Here is a 12,527-nt window from a genome sequence, read left to right on the forward strand (position 1 = left end):
GAACTAGTGTTCGACATCTTTCGATCTCAACTCCACTGCCACCATCTACGCCATCAACACCATCGACTGCCAACGTCAACAAGCATGCAACCACGTCCGAGACCACCGACACCACGTCGTCATCTACCACATCTACTACGTCAACTACCCAAGGTGAGCAAAATGACCCTATATCATTGGTGCTCAGCCATATTGTTCAACTCAAACAAGTTGTAAAATGATGGGCAAGATCTTTTAGAGCAAAGATTTGAGAAACTTGAAAAGAAACTTAAAGAAGATATAAGACGCCTGCGTGAAACTATTCAAGAAAAGGATAAGAAACTAACCGAATCAGAAGAAAAGAAGGTCAGAGTTAAGGTCAGAATTAAAGCTGTCAAATCAGCAAAACAAGACATATCGGGATCATATCCTACACTTGGAAAATGAGCTTCTGAAACAAACTTCTCAGTTGATACGAAACTAAAGACAATTGAAACTAAGCTTACAGTACTTTCTAAGGATATGAACAAATTTAATGACAAAACCCAAAGCCCCACCACAGCAAACATAGAAAACGCACGATATGTCAACGTCATCGTCAACGTCACAGACAACAACGCCGGAGAGAGAGACGACGTTGACAGAATCCAGCGAACCACGCCACATCACAGTGGTAACAGGACAACATGGTGAGACCAACGATAAATCCGTCACCAGCACAGACCCTGCAGCCAAATACGCTGACATCGACCCCAGCTACGACGACTTCGACAACGACTTTCCTTCCCTGCGATCTCAGCAAGTAGACGACTCCAACTCCTGGCAGAAAGTCACTCACCCCTCTTCACGGAGATCGAACAACACTGACAAGGTAAAGAATGATATCTCTCATCCTATCAGATCCCTCTCTAAACAGTATCACGCACTACAAGGTGTTCCAAGAGTGAAAACGAAACGTCTTGTGTTATATAATGTCAGTGCGGAAGAATCGTTTGACTCTGTTAAAGATTTAATTTGTGACAATACCCGTGATCAAAATGTTCGAGTAACGTTTGTGAGACTGATGAAGAAAAACGTTCGTAATAACTATCCTGATACCTATACAGTGCAAGTGAATCTTGACCTTGATGACTATGAAGATTATGTGTCAGGTGTTAGAGATTTCTGGCCCCCAGGAATCCGTGCCAGAGACTATATTCCCAGGAATAGGACATACAGCGACAGTGGTGACAACCACAACAGCTATTAACTTCCATGTTCAAACTCCCCAACAGCAAGAATCAACTAGTTATGAACTTTACAGCTGTTATCATGACTCTCTCGTTTTTAACATGGAATGTGCGCGGTGTTCTGTATGGTACTGAATACATCAATCAGATAATATCTCAGAATGTAGATGTAGTGGCGTTACAAGAACACTGGCTTCCCCTAGACAAGTTACATCATCTACACTCTCTTAGTAACGTCAATCTGGTAACGTATAACTGTATGAAAGCTAACTCAACGTGTTCTCGTGGATCTCAGGGACTTGCTATCTTAGTAAATATCCACTCTCCGTGGAGGGCGAAATCTCTAACAGTCCACTCGGATTACGCAATAGCGGCTAAACTTATCAGACAAGGCTACTGTGATGTTTATGTAATTGCTTGCCGTTTACCTTCAACCAATGTATTACATGCAGCCTACAGCAATGCTCTTAATGAAATACTTGATGTGTATGATTACTTATCTGAGATAAGTACAACAATTATACTTGGTGATCTTAACTCTGATGTATGTAAATCTCTTCTATCGCAAAGAGATGCGATTTTAAAAAGTGCGCTATCGGAGAGAAGTCTCGTAAACGCTTTAAGCACAACCAGTTTTAACATACCAACATATACCTATAGATCAAAGGCCAACTTACATCAAAGCATGATTGACTACATACTAGTTTCCTCATGTATAAGCCATTATATTAGTGATGTTCAAATCATTGATGCATGTCCTTACAGTATTTCAGACCATCTACCCTGCCTAATATCCATCGACTTGCCAGTAGTTAAACAGTACAGCAGTGGAGATTACTACGGTATTCCCAAATGGGAAAGAGCCAATGAAAATGGTATAGGCTCCTATCAATATTCAGTTGAATATTACATACAATATCATTATCCTTCCCTTGTAGACGAACACAAGGAAAACGCCATTGATACGTATAATGATATGATTACCACTGCCCTTATTACATGCAGGTGTCAACACCATACCACATAGCAGTTATAAGCCATACTTAAAACCATATTGGAAATCGGATGGGTTAAATGATGCTCACTACCGCATGCGCGTTGCTCGACGCGAATGGGTAAACAATGATAAACCTCGTGATCCAACATCTCAATTACGCTCAGCCTATAAAGATGAAAAGCGTAACTTTCGGCGACTTTTCCGACAATCCAAAAGGCATAATAGAAATGAAATGCTGAAAGAAATCGAAGCTTCAGCTGAAATGGATGTAAACTCTTTTTATAAAAACATTCGAAAACAGAGAGCAACTGTTACTAATGTCCCTGTTCTTACATACGGGGAAGGAGTGGATCAACACCCTTGACATTTGTAGAATTTGGGGAAATATTTCTCAGATTTAGCTCAACCACACGAGTCAGATAAATTTGACTCTGACTTTAAAGATCATGTATCTAAAAAGGTTACTGATATAAAAAATCTCCCATCACGACTATGATGAAGAACTTGAAAAGGATTTCTCCTTCCAGTGAAGTTAAGGATGCCATTAAATCTCTGAGTAAAAACAAATCACCTGGCCCTGATAGAATTACAAATGAACACATCATCTCTGCAGGTGACTTTATCACCACCCATCTATGCAAACTATTCAATGCTATCACTACCTCTCAATATGTCCCAAAGGAATATAGACTCGGTATGGTTATACCAATATATAAAGGCAAAAAAGACAAAAGTGACCCACGAAATTACAGAGGTATCACCTTAACATCTTGTCTCGGTAAGCTTTTGAAAAGCTCCTTCTTAAAAGAATCGAACATAAATTAACAAAATCAAGGCCAGATTTTCCGGATATGTTACAATTTGGCTTTCGACGCCAACATGGAGCCATTATGTCTGTATTCACGCTCATGGAAAGTATTCAATTTTATATGCATAGAGATTCTGCTGTTTTCTCTGCCTTTCTTGACAACGAAAAAGCCTTTGACAGAATCTGGCACGATTGATTGTTTTATAAATTGCATGAAATTGGTATAAGCGGCAATACCTGGAATCTTTTATATCACTGTTATACTCATAGCGAATCCTTTGTTTGTTACCAGGGCGAGAGATCAGATACATATTGTGTCAAGCAAGGTGTTGGCCAAGGAAGAGTTATTTCAGCTTGGTTCTTCCTTATTTTTATAAATGACCTTATCACTTCTCTCAGAGAAGCCAGTTGTGGTATTTGTGTATACGGTATGCATGTTCCTGCAGTCTTGCTTGCTGACGATACCACGCTTATTAGTGCATCACCTAAAGGTTTACAATCATCATTAGACATCGTGTCGTCATATGCCTCCAAATGGCGTTTGACCTACAACCCAGCTAAAAGTACTATAGTTGTCTTCAGCAAACGAAAATCCACTTGTTCTAACTTCCAGTACCGCCTTGGTGATACGCCTATCTCCCAGTCTGAATCAACTACCTATGGAGGTGTTCTCCTAACTGATAATCTTTCAACAAAATCAAGAATCGTTAGGTATTGCCAGAAAGCAAGACAAAACATAAATTCCCTAAGATCTGTGGGACTTCATCACTCTCAACTCCATCCATTCACATGCGTCAAAATCTGGCTGAGAATGATACTTACAACAAGTCTCTATGGCTGTGAAATATTACCTAACATTAGAGGTCAACAAGCCGATGCACTTGAAGTTACACAACGATATTTTGCTCGTATTGTGCAGGGGCTCGATAAAAGATCACCAACAGACTCTACTATTGCAAATCTGGGATTGTGGACACTCATTGGTTACATCGACAAATGTAAACTCATTTTTCTTGGACGTCTATGCAAAATCTCTTGTAATAATTTTGCCAAAAACATATTTTGTGCAGCAATAACCACATCTACAAAATCCCTTCAATCTGTGATGATCTACTATCAGTACTCTACAAATATAATTTACATGTACACATAGATAAATATATTAAAGAAGGTGTATTCCCTCCAAAGTATGAATGGCGAAAAATTGTAAATACATCTGTACATAGCTATGAAGAACACAGATGGGTTATGCAAACCTCAATTAATACAAACATGACGCTTTATGCACGGGTCCATTCCAAGTTAAACTATCATATCCTCTGGCAATTGGCATACTTGCATCCCAATTATAAATCTGCCCTCCAAATATGTATTAAAATCTCATCACGTGGCAAAATATCTAAAGAATGTAACCTATGCAACAAATATACTTATGATTATGATTTTCATATACTCCTACACTGTGAACAACTTCACACTGAGAGAAACGATTTTTTGTGTTTATGATTGACAATCTTGATGTGGACACCTATGTTGCCTTTGAATCACAGGATGAACTCGACATGCTCTCTTTTCTATTTGGAGGTGAAACTGTTTTTAATGATACTGTTGATCAAGGGACATGGGAAACAATCATTTTACGATTTTCTTTATACATTTACCGAATAAGACGACATCTCCTACAATGTTACACTGATTGATCTCTGCAGATTTATAATGATATATGTCCACTGTTTCTTGTATAAATTAATTGTATACACTTATACATGTATGTTCTTATGTAAATTGTAGCTTTAGGTATTCATCTTGATTAATATAATTGTATATACATCTATATCAATTTTGTAACTTTGCCTGTTTGTTGTATCTACATGTATATAATATGTTTGATCTTCGGATGATCGTCTGGAGGAAATAAAGACTCTCTCTCTCTCTGATTGTCACACAGTGCTGGTCTTATATCAGTCACAGTAGTCTAGCATGCAACTAGGGTAATACTGATTGTCACACAATGCTGGTTTTATATCAGTAACAGTAGTCCAACGCACAACTAGGGTAATACTGATTGTCACACAATGCTGGTTTTATATCAGTAATAGTAGGTCAACGTGCAACTAGGGTAATACTGATTGTCACACAATGCTGGTCTTATATCAGTAACAGTAGTCCAACGTACAACTAGGGTAATACTGATTGTCACACAGTGCTGGTCTTATATCAGTCACAGTAGTCTAACATGCAACTAGGGTAATACTGATTGTCACACAGTGCTGGTCTTATATCAGTAAGAGTAGTCCAACGTGCAACTAGGGTAATACTGATTGTCACACAATGCTGGTTTTATATCAGCAACAGTAATCCAACGTGCAACTAGGGTAATACCGATTGTCAAACAGTGCTGGTCTTATATCAGTCACAGTAGTCTAGCATGCAACTAGGGTAATACTGATTGTCACACAATGCTGGTTTTATATCAGTAACAGTAGTCCAACGTGCAACTAGGGTAATACTGATTGTCACACAATGCTGGTCTTATATCAGTAATAGTAGGTCAACGTGCAACTAGGGTAATACTGATTGTCACACAATGCTGGTTTTATATCAGCAACAGTAATCCAACGTGCAACTAGGGTAATACTGATTGTCACACAGTGCTGGTCTTATATCAGTCACAGTAGTCTAACATGCAACTAGGGTAATACTGATTGTCACACAGTGCTGGTCTTATATCAGTAAGAGTAGTCCAACGTGCAACTAGGGTAATACTGATTGTCACACAATGCTTGTTTTATATCAGTAACAGTAATCCAACGTGCAACTAGGGTAATACTGATTGTCACACAATGCTGGTCTTATATCAGTAACAGTAGTCTAACATGCAACTAGGGTAATACTGATTGTCACACAGTGCTGGTCTTATATCAGTAACAGTAGGTCAACGTGCAACTAGGGTAATACTGATAGTCACACAGTGCTGGTCTTATATCAGTAACAGTAGTTCAACGTGCAACTAGGGTAATACTGATTGTCACACAGTGCTGGTCTTATATCAGTAACAGTAGTTCAACGTGCAACTAGGGTAATACTGATTGTCACACAGTGCTGGTCTTATATCAGTAACAGTAGTCTAACGTGCAACTAGGGTAATACTGATTGTCACACAATGCTGGTCTTATATCAGTAACAGTAGGCCAACGTGCAACTAGGGTTATACTGATTGTCACACAATGCTGGCTTTATATCAGTGACAGTAGGCCAACGTGCAACTAGGGTTATACTGATTGTCACGCAATGCTGGCTTTATATCAGTGACAGTAGGCCAACGTGCAACTAGGGTAATACTGATTGTCACACAATGCTGGTCTTATATCAGTAACAGTAGGCCAACGTGCAACTAGGGTAATACTGATTGTCAAAAAATGCTTGTCTTATATCAGTAACAGTAGGCCAACGTGCAACTAGGGTAATACTGATTGTCATACAATGCTTGTCTTATATCAGTAACAGTAGGCCAACGTGCAACTAGGGTAATCCTGATTGTCACACAATGCTTGTCTTATACTGACTTGTGTTGCAATGCGAGATGAAAGGCAATAACTCGCTTACCTCATATATTTAAGAAAATGCCCAGGAAACTCCACAATAGGCTCGAAGGCACTTGATTCTAGAGTAAGGTTTCCAGATCATTCTGCTTCGTTCTCAGTGCCACTGGACATGCCGATATGGTTGTAGCACAGGTCTAAATATAGCCCACCACTGCCCCTCACTGACTATACAGGTATAATGCACAATAGGTGAAACATCGGTGCACAATGTATAACTCTGCCTCATAGCATGTTGCAACCCATGACATGATATCTGGAACTCTAACAACTGAGCATGTGGTCTATGGACACACGTCATTCAGCACCATAACTATCTGAACATACATTATTAAGTGAGTGAGTGAGTGAGTTCAAATTTATAGTCACATCGGCAATATTTCAGCCATATTGTGACTTAAAAAGTTATATATTAACAATAAACACATTATTAAGAGAAATTAAAGTTTACTTACCAGGTCGTTTCAAGCTATCAGGTAATCCAGAAACTGATAGTGGTACTTATAGGTCTTGGACCCGCAGAATTTTAAATGATGATAAATCTTAGTTATAACTACAATTCCAAGATTTGGTGCAGACAACAGATTTTAAATATATACAGCACACAATCTTCTATAACTGGAAACTGATACCAATGCAATATACACGAAGTCTGTCCTGATGTATACGACACTATATTTGAGAATGTACAAGGTCTTGCTCATACAAAGTCTTGTCTATATTCCATTAACCTTCAAAACATTCACGTGACTGCCCTATTCATGAAATATAAGCTACACCAACCAAGTGGGTCGGACAGAGGTCAGACCCAACGCTACATTACCCACGACTGTATTCAGTAATCAGTGGATTGTGACGACTGAAAGGAAATTTACCTTGGCTTAAGTCACACTTGGGATTCACCCCCACACTCACAGAGTCAGGCACCTAATCGAAAGTATACAAAGTCAGCCGTCTAACCCACTCAGCCATCGCGACTACCAAACAAATGGAAGTCGGACAACTGATAGTCTAGATCACGTACTGTGTTTACCCTGGCGGCGGCGTGGTCATGTGCTCAAAGCTCAGGTCACAAATCTGTGAAGTTAAGCCGCGTCGAGCTCGGAGAGTCCTTGGATGGGTGACCTTGTTTGGCAGCTTGACTCCTGAGAGTTTCTAGGACTTGAGTCCTGCCCCACAACGAAGCACATGTGACACATGTGGTATCACCTTAGGCAAGTGAGTTTGTTCCAAAGTGTCTCTGTTCACCCAGCAGGAAAATGGGTACCCGGTGGAAAAAGTCATATGACTATAACCTTCTAGCGCCTAACAGGCAGCTTGGGTTATCCGGGGTAATAATGTGCTGTGCCTTGATTGTTAGCGCTATGAGCATACCTAGTGTTGAGTTTGGCGCTATATAAATGGACACATTATTATTATTATTTTTTACCCTTCTAACAAGCGTAAATTGGCACAGCTCCCACGACCGAAAGCTATGAACACGTAATAAGTGACTGAGTCAGTTGGGTTTTACGCCGCACTCAGCAATATTCCAGCTATATGGCGGTGGTCTGTAAATAATTGAGTCTGGACCAGACAATCCAGTGATCAACAGCATGAGCATCGATCATCGCAATTGGGAAGCGATGACATGTGTCAGCCAAGTCAGCGAGCCTGACCACCCGATCCCGTTAGTCGCCTCTTACGACAAGAAACACGCAATGTCATTTAGAAAGCGTTTATGTAACATATGTTATAATTGGGATTCAACATTCTCTGTACATTACACTTGTTTTAATTCTTTCTTCGGAACACACTCCTGGAACGGTTGCAGTGGGTAGCGAAGTGATTTGAGCGTTCGCTCGTCACGCTGATGATCCGGATCCGATTCCCCACCGCTGTGATATTACTGGAATATTGCTAAAAGCGGCGTAAATCTAAACTCACTCACTCACTCACTCATGGAACGGGTTACTCGATCCAGCAGAACAGCAACTGAATACACATATAAAGGTTTCAGACACATGTACCAATATCAGGTGTTTGGGAATACTTCATTTTGGCACATTCTCAATATTCTTTCAAATATGTTTGTTTGTTGCTCAATGCCTCAGCAGTCAGTCAGTCGGATCCAGATATTGACACCATGGGCTTCGATCCATGACAACACGATGACATACCTTCCACACTGTCACAGAGCGAGTCAATACAATCCATGCAGTCGTCTTGAGGTCACGGTCGCTTAAGGGTCATTCGTAAATATGTGCAACGCGACGGTGAAGTCAGTGAATTTAATTTGACAAAATCAATCCGTGTTCTGACTATAAACAAATACGCGGAAATTTTATCCGTTCAACTCATAAATTATTCAAGTCAGCTTTTTAAAAGTTTCACAAACTGTGCCGCTTCATAAATCATATACTAGCACTGAACATTGTTGTAATCCGTCTCAATTATGAGCCGCTCCATAAATCATGTATTAGCAGCGAACATTGTTATAATACGTCTCAATAATCAGCCGCTTCATAACTCATATACTAGCATTGAACATATTTGTAATCCGTCTCAATTATGAGCCGCTTCATAAATCATGTATTAGCAGCGAACATTGTTATAATACGTCTCAATAATCAGCCGCTTCATAACTCATATACTAGCATTGAACATTGTTGTAATCCGTCTCATTTATCAGCCGCTTTATAAATCATGTATTAGCAGCGAACATTGTTATAGTGAGTGAGTGAGTTAAAATTTAAAGTCACTTTGGCCACATTTCAGCCATATCGTGACTAAATCAAGTTAGATTAATACAAATTAAAGGTACATTATAAAAGCCTGTCAACGAAGGACAGTAAAACAACTAGATTACCACAGACAAACTTTAAAACTAGTTATTAAATCTAAATTTTTAAAACTATACATGGCAATACAATATAAAAACAGGCCATAGATTGCCAACAACTGAAGGTAGATCACAATACTAGGGACCATGGGGACCTACAGTACATTTGCTTCCTGCATGGGTCCTAGTTGGATTTACATCATCCCTTCAGCCGTTAGCAATTTAAATAATCTAGCTATGCATTGAAAATACACATATCCTACAATTAAAACAAGCGGAAAGTTTAAACTTACTTTGAATGTTTTGGGACTTACGTACCCTCTCGGGAGGGCAATAATTTTACAGTACTTTAAACCCCCTAACAACCTGTCTTACTAATTTAAACTTGCAATCATAATTTTTTTATCTATTTACAAATCATTTAACAAATCTATTTCTTTTAAAAATGTAAGAACTAAATGAGAACTGATATAAAAGGATCCTTCATAGCTCGTGATTTGAAATAGTTATTCCTTGTGATGGAATATTCAACACAGTCAAGCAAGACATGCTTGACCGAACATTGTTATAATCCGTCTCAATAATCAGCCGATTCATAAATCATATATTAGCAGCGAACATTGTTATAATCCGTCTGGATTATCAGACGCTTCATAAATCATGTATTGGCAGCGAACATTGTTATAATCCGTCTGGATTATCAGACGCTTCATAAATCATATAATAGCAGCAAACATTGTTATAATCCGCCTCAATAATCAGCCGCTTCATAAATCATATACTAGCTTTGAACATTGTTATAATCCGTCTGGATTATCAGCCGCTTCATAAATCATGTATTGGCAGTGAACATTGTTATAATCCGTCTGGATTGTCGGCCGAAACATATTTCAACGGGGTGAAAATGATAAAATGGTGAATCCAATGAACGTATGAAACGATCAGTGAAACTCAGTGATAGCACCAGATCTTCTGAAGAGGAAAGCATGCCTTGCTGTAAGAGGACGTCCGCCACTCAATTAATTTATGAATTTAATATATCCCCCAGCAATGTAACCCGTGAAGATCCGGCTTAAAATTGATCATCTGCAACCCATGCTTGTCGAAAGAGGCGACTATCGGGATCGGTAGGTCAGGCTCCCTGACTTCATTGAAACATGTCATCGTATCCCAGTCGGTATGCTTATGTTGTTGATCACTTTAGTGTCTGGCCCAGGCTGAGTATTAGCTGGAATACTACTGAGTGCAACGTTAAACAACAGGCAAACAAACTAAGCAATGTTTCTGTCGATAGCGGCGTGTGATCACTACATTCGAGCTTCTATTAAACAATACAGTAATGTCGAATATGGAGCGGCCAATCCTGTCATCAATGCCCATTTAACCACATCTGTATGTACACGAATGAGTGAGTGAGTTAAAATGTAAAGTCATATCGGAAGTATTTCAGTCATATCGTGACTATGGGAGTTGTATATTAATAACAATAAACATGAACGTTGTAAACACCTGTGGACGGTACGATAACTAGGCCATCACACATTTACACTATAAACTGGCAAGTAACCATAACATAGATTTCTATACACGTCATCATAAAATATAAAATATAAAATATAAAATGGACGACATATCGCTAATTAGCTAAGCGAGATAACTGTATTTGTGTGTGTGTGACATGTGGTAATGCTTGATGTTTGTTGTTTAACGCCGCACTCGGCACTTTCCAACTATATGACGACGTTCGTTAAATGATCGAGTCAGGACAAGACAATCCAGTGATTGACGTAATGTGCATCGATCTTCGCAATTGGGATACAATGTGTCAACCAAGTCAGCGAACTTGACCACCCGATCCCGCCAGTCGTCTCTTACGACAAGCATGGGTTGCGGATGACAATTCTAACCCTGATCTTCACGGATGTGTAGTACTTAAAGTGTGGTTAAATCAATACGGCACATTACACTGAAAGTAGAAACCAGTCGAACTAGTTGCGGACTATCACTGCACGGATTAGTGCTCTCCTACTCTGGCTCCTCTAAGCCATTTGCTCGTCCTGAACTCGTCACTTAGGCACATTTTGGGATAATGTTGTGAAAGTGTTACGTACCAGATGTTAGAGACAGCCGTTGGAAGTGATGAGGCGTTTAAGGTGCTGGATGACACTGTTAACACTCGAAGGATTGCAGATGTTTTGGGCTCGTCGGATTGTGGACAGAACCACTCGAAAAACCACTGGAAACAGCTGTGACATTCATAGCGTTTCAGCCGTTGTGTGACATTTCGTTCACAGCTTTCCGGAGGTTGTTTGACATCTCAAATATAACATGTGGATTTGAAACATGGACTGTGCGTGTTACATATAACAGAACCTGTCCGTCGTTCAGTTTATGAGCTGGTTAACCATTTGGTTAAAACATATACTTCTGACGGTGAGGGATAGTAAGGCAAGGTCATTCTATTGGAAAGTATACGATGAACTAGTCACGGCCAGGTCGTCAGGCATAACTCCCTTTCAAAGGAAGAAACTAAGTTCAACTCAGGTTCGCCAAGATACGTTTGAGTATAGCATCTCCAAGAGTGAATTTCAAATGCTTTATCAACAATAACACGTTTTCACTGAACTATGTATGCTACTGGAATAAAGTAACTGTGCATTATTTAATGTTGTGCCATTTTTAATGAAAAGGAAAATAACATGATTTGTGGTGTTTTCCTTAATCACTGTTTAACTGTTGACAGGATAATATCGAAAGCTGTATGATTTGACTCTAGGCATCGTGACACGCCCTTGAAGAGATGTGGTGTCAACAGTCAGTTTACAAATTCAGTATCGTGTGTGTCCACCATTGGCGTTGATGCAGGCCTGACAACGACGACGCGTAGGCGACACTAAGAAATTGAAGAAAGCTTTGTGAATGTTGTTCCATGTCTAAAACCAACTCTTGACCCAATTCAGCTGACGTCGATCGCTGATTCTGGGCTTGACGTAAACGTCTCTCCATTTCATCCCAAGCGTGCTCTATAAGGGGTAGGTCCGGAGAAACAGCTGGCCAGGGGTGTACCGGAATGTTCTGCTGTCCAGAAAAT

The 12,527-nt window shown here is 39.7% G+C and overlaps 1 protein-coding gene across 1 annotated transcript in view; it reads right to left on the minus strand.

The window, feature by feature from the left end:
* LOC124271197 (sodium- and chloride-dependent glycine transporter 2-like) overlaps window positions 1-11,671 on the minus strand; it is a 30,869-nt gene extending 19,198 nt beyond the window's left edge. Inside the window, exon 1 of the mRNA XM_046706278.1 lies at window positions 11,548-11,671. The gene's annotated coding sequence lies outside the window, so the exon portion shown is untranslated. The remainder of the gene's footprint in view (window positions 1-11,547) is intronic.
* Between the last annotated feature and the right edge of the window lie 856 nt (window positions 11,672-12,527).

Source organism: Haliotis rubra, unplaced genomic scaffold (genome assembly GCF_003918875.1).
Source record: "Haliotis rubra isolate DU_JTF1 unplaced genomic scaffold, ASM391887v1 Scf1583, whole genome shotgun sequence".
NCBI lineage: Eukaryota > Metazoa > Mollusca > Gastropoda > Lepetellida > Haliotidae > Haliotis > Haliotis rubra.